Source organism: Sycon ciliatum, chromosome 8 (assembly GCF_964019385.1).
Source record: "Sycon ciliatum chromosome 8, ocSycCili1.1, whole genome shotgun sequence".
In the NCBI taxonomy this organism is placed as follows: domain Eukaryota; kingdom Metazoa; phylum Porifera; class Calcarea; order Leucosolenida; family Sycettidae; genus Sycon; species Sycon ciliatum.
Window position 1 is genome coordinate 1,667,742 of NC_088650.1, and position 13,897 is coordinate 1,681,638.

Sequence of the window (13,897 nt, forward strand, 5' to 3'; positions counted from 1 at the left end):
CACGTTGGGCGTTAGCTGCACCGCGCCTATTGTGTTTTAGTATTCCATGGACACACATTAGCATTCAGAGCGATTGTGGAGCCACAATTTACTTCACACAGCGTTGTATTGTCCACGAGCGCAAACTTCATTATCAGCAGTAACTGTTACTCTTCATCCTACATGTAGATTTGGAGTATACACGGCCTTGTCATGACAGCGACAGCTCTACAGAGTGTTCAAGTGAGAAACATTAATTTCAATTGTTGGTGGACGAATAAATGGCTGGTTCCGAAAAACGCGACCTGCACCGATGGTGTTTGGTGGATCATCAAACAGGGTGACCAGCAGTGTTCACCGAGGAAGGAGAATGCACTCGCCACCACTCCGATTCATCCAAGTGGGCGTTAGCTGCACCGCGCCTATTGTGTTTTAGTATTCCATGGACGCACACTAGCGTTCTCAGCGATTGTGGAGCCACAACATATCTCCATGCGGCATTGCACTGTCCAAGAGCAGAAACGTCAACAGTGACCCATCATCATACATGTAGATTTGGAGTATACACACCATGCGCTAATGGGCCTTGGCACAACAGCGTCGTCTCCACCGAACCAGTTGTCAGTGGCAACATACAGCCTAGGAATCGTGTACATTTCTTCGTTTCTTCTTTGCTGTTTTCAGTGAGTGTTTTGTTTTCTCTTTGTCCTTGATCTCGACGGTGTTGTCGTGCTCATTACCTTACTGAGACGTCTCTTGTGACTGTAGCCAGTGTCACGGAGGATTTTATTGGCGTGACGAGGTAGATCGCCGAGATCGAGCGTAAAAAACGCTCTGCATTAGTAGCTCCTGTAGAATGTCTTCTGGGATGGCGTATCCATGGTCAACAAAGCCAAGGTGCAAGACAGCATAAGAGATCGTGTAAACGATGTGAACTCCAAAAGGTAAGCTCCTGAACAAGTGGAAAGATATGTGTATTTACAAACTCTCTCTTCATCCATCGATTGCCGCTATGCATTGCATTTTGTCTTCACAGATAATCTGGACAAATAAATTATTATTGTAACTGGAGAGTGCAATCGTGCTTGGGACCCATCCCAATGTCATCACATGGCTGTGGTGACTAGTGTATACCTGTATCTGGGAGAGTTTTTCCTCAACTGAGACGGAGTGTAGGTGGATGGATTATGAAAAATGCGAAGATGTGGAGTAAGTTGTGTCGAAGAAATGTGTAATAAAATATAATTTACTTTACACTCAAACATACACTGTACATGTACATGTAACATCATGGTAATGACTCCATCTTCATATCTCCGCAACAGGTACGCCATGCGCACCGAATACATGGTGTGTGCACGCACGCGCTTGCGTGCGCGCGTACATGCACACACTCTCATGCGTGGCCGGATGAACAGACCACGCATTTGCACGAGGTGTCCGTCATGTCATTGGAATGCTGTACTTTATGGCTTTATTCCAAAAGAGTATGTCTTGCCCCCGTCAAATGGAGTTTGTGTCTATGCTCAGCGGGTATCGGGCCACGACGCCACACTGCAGTAAGCGCTGGAATTAAAATAGCACTTCATGGATTATTTTAACTAATTTCCTTTGCGTTTACATGTACTTTGTTGAGCCCGTGGTTTCATTTCTGTGTTCTGTTATGATTGGCCTCTGGAAATAATCGGAGTGGATGTCATTTTTGTCATATGTGTGTGCCTTGTGCAACAGGTTCAAGGCTAGATGCCGCACTTCACATTCGGTGTGCGATCTCGGCGTCTGAGACCTGATAACGTCTTGGTTGGATGGGTAATCAAGAATGATACTACTCGGCACACTAATGTACATGTCAATGTAATTTTTACTTTTTCAGAGCTGCACTATTTACGGACGAATGTGTCTGTTAGAGAGGAAATAAATAGTATTCACAAACAAGTCCCACTTATTGTTTCTGTTCGTAAAAGGAAATTGCAATTTTTGGTCATATTGTTCGTTCCGGCTGTTTGTCATTGACTGTTCTTCAGGGTTGTGTTGCTGGAGGTCGTGGCCGAGGCAGGCCCAGAATGTCATGGCTTGATAATATTATTTCATGGACTGCACTTGACATGCAGTCCCTGCTCGCTGCTGCACGCGATCGATTTTTATGGCGCTCGCTTGGTCATACTTGCTCTGTGACGCCCCGACGGCCTTAGGGCTTGTGATGATGACTATTTACGTCTTGATGCTTACTTCGGTGCTAGCGTGTTTCCCCCGGATTATTTCTATCATGCGTGTTCTTGGGCTGAGCGAGCACATGCACGAGTGTGCAGCTATAACCCCGTGTATCTTTGGTTACACTTTGTTCTGCAATGCATGTACCTTGTAACAGTATGTGCTTGCACTGCTTTGTGTGGCCTGCGTATTTCAGGACTATTCAGTGCATTAGACCCAGGTTGGTTTGGTTGCCGGATGATCTCTTGTGCGTCGCTCTGTGTTTTGTATTCATCAATTTTTGGGCTTGAGAATTGAGCTGGTGTGTGGTTCCCAATATCAAAACATCATGCTGGTGCTCTGTGTTTCGATTATCGACTGTCCGAGCAGTCACGATTCATTACCAGAACGGTCAATACTGTAGTCTCTTGACGTGTTTGTCTTTTTGTGTTTTCGCCGGGGGAATTAGCGGTGGCGTTGCACATAGAACGACAGTGTTGCATCACTGGACGACCCTGCCTCTGCATCTGACTTCATGTCCCCAGGATCTGGTGCAGACACACCAGACAATCACTTCCTGTAAACACGCAAACAGCAAAAGAAGAGATCCCGCAAATCAGGAAAAACCATTGTGGAAAATATCGAGTAGATCATACACCATTCAATAATCTGGAGTAATTACAGTGAGACAAACACTTCAGTGCTCTCTCTCTCTCTCTCTCTCTCTCGATCCTTCCAAAATACCCTGTAACAATTCCCTATAATTATTTTATTTTATATTCTCAGGACATCATTCTGAACATAATAACTTCTTCCATGGGTCTTCAATCACCACGGAGGGCGAGAATATATCTAAGTCATGCAGTTTACGGGAGGTGCGAGCTGTCATGGATATAGAGGCTGATATTATTGTGCCAGTGTGAGGGCAGAGACAGAAAGAAGACACTGATTTCTTGAGCAACTCACCTACATATAATCGAATCAGTCCACAGGGAGCGCTCGTACTTTGATCCATCAGGAGGCGAAGAATCTTCAAAGCACTCTCAAACACGGAGTTTTACAGTGGGCAGCCAATTTCACAGCCATTATGAAGACCCTCGACGACTACTGTACAGGAGATTTGCAGAGGAAACAACAAGGAGTAAAGAGCGACAACAATCGCTTGAAGAAAAAGCAAAGAAAAACTGCTCTCTCTCTCCAGTCATTTAGATGCTGTTGCCTTTGACAACTGGTTCCATCCAGAGGACGCGACTTTTGTTTGTCCCCAGTGCTCTCCGTTGCTATGCGTATCGAAGGGGCCGTGACGTCACACTTAACAGCCCCATGCCACAGCGCGTAGGAACACGTGAACACTACACGTACATTGAACGCAAAGCTCGCTTTAGCATTCGTTCAAGCCTACCTAACTGGGTTAAGGAAAGGCCAGCAGAAAAATAATTTGATGCATATAGAAAATCTGGCAACACTAGGCACTTTACAAAGGTTTCTCGGCAAGTCAGCGGAATATTGTGTCGATTTCGGAACAGAATACCAATTTTACTGGCAAGTTTGGTGACCATAGAATCAACTTGAGTGAAGTTGAGTCCTCCAAGAAAGATCCTGATCCAAATGTATTCCAAGATACTTTGCACATGTCACTTGCTTTAGCTGCACTCCATGACAAGGGACTGCAAATTGGTGGTCAGTGTGAATATGTGGCGTAGACAGGAAGAGCACTTGTGTCTTCCGGGCATTTAGAATTAAATTGCGGTTTGACAGCCAGGTACTAATGGCTGAGACAGCTGCAGACAGGGAGTTGCTAAGCGCAATCTTCTGCGTACCGCAAACATACAATAGAATATCGTCAGCAAATTGAATAACTTTCATTGTCCCGAAAGACCGATATTTGACTGAAATACGACGGTTTGTAGCTTGGTTGTCCAGACGCACCAGTGGGTAAACTCGCCAACTTTCAAGTGCACTTTTCTGCACTGTACAGTTTTTGCGATAAGGTCTGTTTTCTCATCTGACGGCTAAATATTATTTTATTTTTCAGTCTTAATTTATTATAATTTTATTATTATTTTAAGATGATGTCACACACATGCATGCATACACGCACACACAAACCGGCTGCCGACAACTACCATGCCAGTGACTAGAATGCAGTCTCCTAGGCACGCGCGCACGTGCACACACAAACACACGGACCAGCTGCCGAATCCGACTACCGTATTTCCACAAATAGTAGGCCGGTCTACTATTTTTTCAACCTCGTCCTAACCCGGCCTTATAATCGAGAACGGTCTTGTATTCGAGGACGGTCTTGAACCCAGTTTGACCCCGGTCTTCTATTTGTCGCCACACAGTTTTACCCCCGTTCTTCCATTTTCTTTACAACTGTGAGACTTGGGGAGTAACCCAGGCAGTCTTTCAGCGATTGGACTGTTTTCACCGCCGACAGCTTAGAAACCTGGTGGGAGTTCGATATCCAGACAGAATTACGAATGATGATCTGTATTCCAGATGTGACTCGCAGCCACTGTCGGAGCTTATTGCCAAGCGACGCCGAAGCCTCACTGGCCATGTGCTGAGGATGAGTGAGCAGTCACCCCCTTGCCTTGCGATGTCCTGCTATTTTCAAGCGGGGTCACGTGGACGAAGGGGCCGTCCCGCGGCTACTCTCCCTACCACCATCATGAAGGACCTGGCAGGGCACAACATTCCTTTGAAGAATGCCAGCGACCTAGAAGGAGCACGAGCATTTGCTGCAGACAAGTCGAAATGGAGATCAGACATTGTTTATGGATGAGTTTTTTGTTGACTGGAGACAGAAGCGGACTTGGCTTAATTTCAGTGTATTCTCATGCATTGTTCTTTGGCCTTTGTACGCGTGCTGTGGTATTATTATTATTATTCTTCCATTTTCTTCTACACTGTTTGAGCACGGTCTTCTATTTTTCCACAGTTTGAGCACGGTCTTCTATTTTTAACACAAGAACAAAGACTCATTTAGTAGGCCCGGTCTTCTAATCACAGACAGTCTTTTATTTTTCCAATCGCCCCCTGCGCCCGCCTTGTATACGAGGAAGGCGTTGTATACGAGGATGGCCTTTTATTTTGCGGAAATACGGTATGCAGTCTCCTAGGCACGCGCACGTGCACACACAAACACACGAACCAGCTGCCGAATCCGACTACAGTCAACTTCGCTAATAACGACTGCGGATATAACGACAATTCGCGAATAACGACAGAATTTCCATGCCCAGAGCAAAGTCCCATACCACTGTAATACATGTAATGAGACTAAAGGGTTCGGGACAGTTAGGCCCAAAAATATAATTTCAACATCAGCCCAATCTGACATCAGGTTTCAATAGGTACAGCCTTATATTTTCGCTTAGTAACATCAGTTTTTCAATTGCCCGAATAGGTCTTGCCAAAAACACAATTTTCCTTGATGACACAAAATAACACAAAATCCCAAAATTGATGAGAAATCGTCCATAACATCAGTTAGGACAGAAAATATGACATAAAATTTTACAGACTGTTCGAGGTATTGACTAAGATGATATCAACACCGAAAAATGTACACTTTGGTTGACGATGGGATCCAGGTCGTCATTTCCTGGAGAAGAACAAAAAGACGCAAAAAATGAAACTTTGAATATTTTTTGCAGCTTATTTTTGAGTTTGCCCCATATGTGGATACTTCAAATACGTTCTATAAGTGGGTTGGAACAGGTTTACCGCCGCGAAAATAGGGGTCACCGTGCATATTCTGGGAGAAAAATCCAAAAATGTGTCAAAATTTGCCTAAAATTGGTAAATTCACGTATCTACATTGCTTGTACTTCTCTGCTGCTGCTTTGGTCCTGGTCATAACTTATTGGATTTTTGGCTGTTAGGTGTTGCATAAACTCACTAGAGCCCTCGGCGTTCAGAACAATACAAGGATGGAATAGCTGAACTAGTAAATTTGCCGGAAAACCCTGGGTGCACACATTATCGATAGGTACCTTTCTCCATGATTACTCTCCTGTTGGTTGTGATACATGTACATGTAGCTGTGATAGCACTTAGCACAGCCCCATATCAAACTACAATGAAAGCTGACATGTTGAAACGAATCAGACAACATTGAGTCCTCTTGTTCTTCAACTATGCGAGCTAGAACGTGTCCCCACACTGGCAAAAATGATGGTATTTTACGGTGCGCACAAACAAGTGAAGCACTGTGCAACAGGGCGTTCCTTACAGTTGGGTTGCTGCTGGTTCTTCGCTAGGTGTTCAGCCACCGCTAATATAATCTTCCTTGAGACTGTCCGTGACCCGCTTCTTACCTCCGACTTGCTCCTCATCAGTCTGGAAATGGCTGGCTAACCACTTCGTTTGTAGGACAAGACAAAGTGCTTCATCACCAACCCACTGGCAGCTGCCCGCACTGCAACTGATTTAGAGATGCACGTTGCTTGGACCAACGGTTGAAGGGTGGCCAGCCGCTTTTGCTGATGTTCTGCAAACTCCATCGCCGAACATGCTGATGCAAAAGTGACAGAGTGCTACAGGATACTGGCATCAGGGCGAGCTTCGACAATTTCAGTTAGGGCCGCAACATCCGCAACAGCATCATGAGCAGCGAACTCATTCCCAACGATGAACTATAAATCAATCTGAGGCTGTAGCTTGGGAGCTCCGGTATCGCGGTTTAGGGATCAGAGTGTTCACCCAGCACAAAAATGCACACCATCGACACACACATCCGTGCACACATACACACACACACACACACACATGCACACACATGCATGCTCTCACACGCAATAGAACACACGCGTGCGTACACACACATACATTCACGTACGTGTGCGTACCCACCCACATGCATGTGCACACTCATGTGAATGAGTGGAGATGCCCGCATATACATGTCACACCAACATGCCCTGGTAGCGGTCATGCACGTGTGTATAGTATGTGTGCGAGGGCACGTCCACATGAGCGCATACGCATGTGCATGTTCATACATGCGTATGGTGCACACATGCACAAACATGCAGGTCTATGCAAACACACACACGCTCGCGGCCGCCGCGCATACAGTGTGCTCATACATTTCCATAGCCATAGGGTGGCAATGACTCGCAAATATCATGAATAAATCTTATAATAATAATCTTTATGAGATTGAAAAACGCACTTACCCAAAGCAGCTTTGGTGTTGCTTGTGGAAGCACGGGGGCCAGGGTGTTGAGCAGTTACAGGGCTATCTGTATCTATAAAATTCTCCATCCCACACTGCTGACACGGAATGACAAGTACGCTGCCCAGGTCGTACCTCTTCTCTTCAACGCAATCAATGAGCGCCAGAGGTTTGCCACATCCAGGATTCTGGCACGCAGACAATCCCACAGCCAGATACCTGAGATAAATGATTCGTCGACCGTGAAGAGGGGCACTGAACGACCTCTTTGCGGGAGTCGAATCCAGTGGCGTTAGTGGTGGAGATCGCCCTTTCCGTTTTTCAGGAACTCGATCCGGATCGTTTGAGTTTGCGAAGCGTCCCCCTCCTCGGCTTCTTGCATCGTCCAGTACGCAGAATGAGAGGCCGCGTCGTGGGTGACGGATTACTCTCCGGCGTCTTCATCTCCACGACACGTCGGCAGGAGAACCGAGCTATCCAAAAACCGCCAATGTCAAAACAAATCCGCAAGTCCACTAGTGCCAGTAGTGGCTGAGCTTCTTCCTCAAATCTTGTCTCGACTCGAGCACGCGCTGCGAAGTCATGGTCAAACTATTTACTGTGCATGATCGCGTCCCATTTTTCCACTCCGAAAGGCATTATTTTTCAGAAAAAAAATTCGGAAATCCAACATGGCGCTAACCGTCGCGAACCTCCTTAAGGTATAACGACACTTCGCGAATAAGGACACCTTTTTGATGCCCCGCCGAGTGTCGTTATAAGCGAGGTTGACTGTATGCAGTCTCCTAGGCATGCGCGCACGTGAACACGCTAACACACGAACCAGCTGCCGAATCCGACTGTGCAGTCTCCCAGGCACGCGCGCACGTGCACACGCAAACACACGAACCAGCTGCCCAATCCGACTATGCAGTCTCCTAGGCACGCGCGCACGTGCACACGCAAACACACGAACCAGCTGCCGAATCCGACTGTGAAGTCTCCTAGGCACGCGCGCACGTGCACACGCAAACACACGAACCAGCTGCCGAATCCGACTATGCAGTCTCCTAGGCACGCGCGCACGTGCACACGCAAACACACGAACCAGCTGCCGAATCCGACTATGCAGTCTCCTAGGCACGCGCGCACGTGAACACGCGAACACACGAACAAGCTGCCGAATCCGACTATGCAGTCTCCTAGGCACGCGCACACGTGCACACGCAAACACACGAACCAGCTGCCGAGTCCGACTATGCAGTCTCCTAGGCACACGCGCACGTGCACACGCAAACACACGAACCAGCTGCCGAATCCGACTTTGCAGTCTCCTAGGCACACACGCACGTGCACACGCAAACACACGAACAGGCTGTCGAATCCGACTATGCAGTCTCCTAGGCACGCGCGCACTTGCACACGCAAACACACGAACCAGCGGCCGAATCCGACTATGCAGTCTCCTAGGCACGCGCGCACGTGCACACGCAACCACACGGACCAGCTGCCGAATCCGACTATGCAGTCTCCTAGGCACGCGCGAACGTGAACACGCAAACACACGAACCAGCTGCGGAATCCGACTATGCAGTCTCCTAGGCACGCACGCACGTGCACACGCGAACACACGAACCAGCTGCCGAATCCGACTATGCAGTCTCCTAGGCACGCGCGCACGTGCACACCCAAACACACGAACCAGCTGCAGAATCCGACTATGCAGTCTCCTAGGCACGCGTGCACGCGCACACGCAAACACACAAACCAGCTGCTGAATCCGACTATGCAGTCTCCTAGGCACGCGCACACGCAAACACACGAACCAGCTGCCGAATCCGACTATGCAGTCTCCTAGGCATGCGTGCACGTGCACGCGCAAACATACGAACCAGCTGCCGAATCCGACTCTGAAGTCTCCTAGGCACGCGCGCACGTGAACACGGAAACACACAAACCAGCTGCCGAATCCGACAATGCAATCTCCTAGGCACGCGCGCACGTGCACACGCAAACACACGAACCAGCTGCCGAATCCGACTATGCAGTCTCCTAGGCACGCGGGCACGTGAACACGGAAACACACGAACCAGCGGCCGAATCCGACTATTCAGTCTCCTAGGCACGCGCGCACGTGCACACGCGAACACACGAACCAGCTGCCGAATCCGACTATGCAGTCTCCTAGGCACGCGCGCACGTGCACACGCAAACACACGAACCAGCTGCAGAATCCGACTATGCAGTCTCCTAGGCACGCGTGCACGCGCACACGCAAACACACAAACCAGCTGCCGAATCCGACTATGCAGTCTCCTAGGCACACGCGCACGTGCACACGCAAACACACGAACCAGCTGCTGAATCCGACTATGCAGTCTCCTAGGCACGCGCACACGCAAACACACGAACCAGCTGCCGAATCCGACTATGCAGTTTCCTAGGCATGCGTGCACGTGCACGCGCAAACATACGAACCAGCTGCCGAATCCGACTCTGAAGTCTCCTAGGCACGCGCGCACGTGAACACGGAAACACACAAACCAGCTGCCGAATCCGACAATGCAATCTCCTAGGCACGCGCGCACGTGCACACGCAAACACACGAACCAGCTGCCGAATCCGACTATGCAGTCTCCTAGGCACGCGCGCACGTGAACACGGAAACACACGAACCAGCGGCCGAATCCGACTATTCAGTCTCCTAGGCACGCGCGCACGTGAACACGCAAACACACTAACCAGCTGCCGAATCCGACTATGCAGTCTCCTAGGCACGCACGCACGTGAACACGGAAACACACGAACCAGCTGCCGAATCCGACTATGCAGTCTCCTAGGCACGCGCGCACGTGCACACGCAAACACACGAACCAGCTGCAGAATCCGACTATGCAGTCTCCTAGGCACGCGTGCACGCGCACACGCCAACACACAAACCAGCTGCCGAATCCGACTATGCAGTCTCCTAGGCACGCGCGCACGTGCACACGCAGACACACGAACCAGCTGCCGAATGCGACTATGCAGTCTCCTAGGCACGTGCGCACGTGCACACGCAAACACACGAACCAGCTGCCGAATCCAACTATGCAGTGTCCTAGCCACGTGCGCACGTGCACACGCAAACACACGAACCAGCTGGCGAATCCGCTATGCAGTTTCCTAGGTACGCGCGCACGTGCACAAGCAACAACACGAACCAGCTGCCGAATCCGACTATGCAGTCTCCTAGGCACGCGCACACGCAAACACACGAACCAGCTGCGAAAACCGACTATGCAGTCTCCTAGGCACGCGCGCACGTGAACACGCAAACACACGAACCAGCTGCCAGATCCGACTTTGCAGTCTCCTAGGCACACGCGCACGTGCACACGCAAACACACGAACAGGCTGCCGAATCCGACTATGCAGTCTCCTAGGCACGCGCGCACGTGCACACGCAAACACACGAACCAGCGGCCGAATCCGACTATGCAGTCTCCTAGGCACGCGCGCACGTGCACACGCAACCACACGGACCAGTTGCCGAATCCGACTATGCAGTCTCCTAGGCACGCGCGAACGTGAACACGCAAACACACGAACCAGCTGCGGAATCCGACTATGCAGTCTCCTAGGCACGCGCGCACGTGCACACGCGAACCCACGAACCAGCTGCCGAATCCGACTATGCAGTCTCCTAGGCACGCGCGCACGTGCACACGCAAACACACGAACCAGCTGCAGAATCCGACTATGCAGTCTCCTAGGCAGGCGTGCACGCGCACACGCAAACACACAAACCAGCTGCCGAATCCAACTATGCAGTCTCCTAGGCACGCGCGCACGTGCACACGCGAACACACGAACCAGCTGCCGAATCCGACTATGCAGTCTCCTAGGCACGCGCGCACGTGCACACGCAAACACACGAACCAGCTGCAGAATCCGATTATGCAGTCTCCTAGGCACGCGTGCACGCGCACACGCAAACACACAAACCAGCTGCTGAATCCGACTATGCAGTCTCCTAGGCACGCGCGAACGTGAACACGCGAACCCACGAACCAGCTGCCGAATCCGACTATGCAGTCTCCTAGGCACGCGCGCACGTGCACACGCAAACACACAAACCAGCTGCCGAATCCAACTATGCAGTCTCCTAGGCACGCGCGCACGTGCACACGCGAACACACGAACCAGCTGCCGAATCCGACTATGCAGTCTCCTAGGCACGCGCGCACGTGCACACGCAAACACACGAACCAGCTGCAGAATCCGATTATGCAGTCTCCTAGGCACGCGTGCACGCGCACACGCAAACACACAAACCAGCTGCCGAATCCGACTATGCAGTCTCCTAGGCACGCGCGCACGTGCACACGCAAACACACGAACCAGCTGCTGAATCCGACTATGCAGTCTCCTAGGCACGCGCACACGCAAACACACGAACCAGCTGCCGAATCCGACTATGCAGTCTCCTAGGCATGCGTGCACGTGCACGCGCAAACACACGAACCAGCTGCCGAATCCGACTCTGAAGTCTCCTAGGCACGCGCGCACGTGAACACGGAAACACACAAACCAGCTGCCGAATCCGACAATGCAATCTCCTAGGCACGCGCGCACCTGCACACGCAAACACACGAACCAGCTGCCGAATCCGACTATGCAGTCTCCTAGGCACGCGCGCACGTGAACACGGAAACACACGAACCAGCTGCCGAATCCGACTATTCAGTCACCTAGGCACGCGCGCACGTGAACACGCAAACACACTAACCAGCTGCCGAATCCGACTATGCAGTCTCCTAGGCACGCGCGCACGTGAACACGGAAACACACGAACCAGCTGCCGAATCCGACTATGCAGTCTCCTAGGCACGCCCGCACGTGCACACGCAAACACACGAACCAGCTGCAGAATCCGACTATGCAGTCTCCTAGGCACGCGTGCACGCGCACACGCAAACACACAAACCAGCTGCCGAATCCGACTATGCAGTCTCCTAGGCACGCGCGCACGTGCACACGCAAACACACGAACCAGCTGCCGAATCCGACTATTCAGTCTCCTAGGCACGCGCGCACGTGCACAGCCAGACACACGAACCAGCTGCCGAATGCGACTATGCAGTCTCCTAGGCACGTGCGCACGTGCACACGCAAACACACGAACCAGCTGCCGAATCCAACTATGCAGTGTCCTAGGCACGCGCGCACGTGCACACGCAAACACACGAACCAGCTGGCGAATCCGCTATGCAGTTTCCTAGGCACGCGCGCACGTGCACAAGCAACAACACGAACCACCTGCCGAATCCGACTATGCAGTCTCCTAGGCACGCGCACACGCAAACACACGAACCAGCTGCGAAAACCGACTATGCAGTCTCCTAGGCACGCGCGCACGTGAACACGCAAACACACGAACCAGCTGCCAAATCCGACTATGCAGTCTCCTAGGCACGCGCGCACGTCCACACGCAAACACACGAACCAGCTGCCGAATGCGACTATGCAGTCTCCTAGGCACGTGCGCAGGTGCACACGCAAACACACGAACCAGCTGCCGAATCCGACTATGCAGTTTCCTACGCACGCGCGCACGTGCACAAGGAACAACACGAACCAGCTGCCGAATCCGACTATGCAGTCTCCTAGGCACGCGCATACGCAAACACACGAACCAGCTGCTGAATCCGACTATGCAGTCTCCTAGGCACGCGTGCACGTGCACACGCAAACACACGAACCAGCTGCCGAATGCGACTATTCAGTCTCCTAGGCACGCGCGCACGTGGACATAGAAACACACAAACCAGCTGCTGAATCCGACTATGCAGTCTCCTAGGCACGCGCGCACGCAAACACACGAACCAGCTGCCGAGTACGACTATTCAGTCTCCTAGGCACGCGCACACGCAAACATACGAACCACCTGCCGAATCTGACTATGCAGTCTCCTAGGCACGTGCGCACGTGCACACGCAAACACACGAACCAGCTGCCGAATCCAACTATACAGCGTCCTAGGCACGAGCGCACGTGCACACGCAAACACACGAACCAGCTGCCGAATCCGACTATGCAGTTTGCTAGGCATGCGCGCACGTGCACAAGCAACAACACGAACCAGCTGCCGAATCCGACTATGCAGTCTCCTAGGCATGCGTGCACGTACACACACAAACACACGAACCAGCTGCCGAATCCGACTATGCAGTCTCCTAGGCACGCGCGCACGTGCACACGCAAACACACGAATCAGCTGCCGAATCCGACTATGCAGTATCCTAGGCACGCGCGCACGTGTACACGCAAACACACGAACCAGCTGCCGAATCCGACTATGCAGTCTCCTAGGCAAGCGTGCACGTGCACACGTAAACACACGAACCAGCTGCCGAATCCGAGTATGCATGATCTATGCGCTGTCCACACCAGTCTAGAAGAATAAATGGAAGATTTTCTGAACCAAACGTTTTCGTTCCCTTCTCATCATGGGCTCATACAGGGTAGAGTAACCTAGAGTATTACATCAGCTGCTGGAATGAGTTTGTATATCTATAA

General features: G+C 51.1%; 2 long non-coding RNA genes across 2 annotated transcripts in view; both read right to left on the reverse strand.

Annotated features, from left to right (window-relative positions):
• Positions 1-13,890, reverse strand: part of LOC135823471 (uncharacterized) — a 130,830-nt gene extending 116,940 nt beyond the window's left edge. Inside the window, exon 1 of the long non-coding RNA XR_010554718.1 lies at positions 13,803-13,890. This is a non-coding gene — a long non-coding RNA (uncharacterized LOC135823471). The remainder of the gene's footprint in view (positions 1-13,802) is intronic.
• Positions 5,582-7,652, reverse strand: LOC135823143 (uncharacterized). Its single transcript, XR_010554619.1, has 2 exons — positions 7,359-7,652; positions 5,582-5,782 (listed from the first exon to the last, which is right to left on the reverse strand). It is a non-coding gene; the product is annotated as an uncharacterized LOC135823143 (long non-coding RNA).
• Positions 13,891-13,897: the final 7 nt, after the last annotated feature.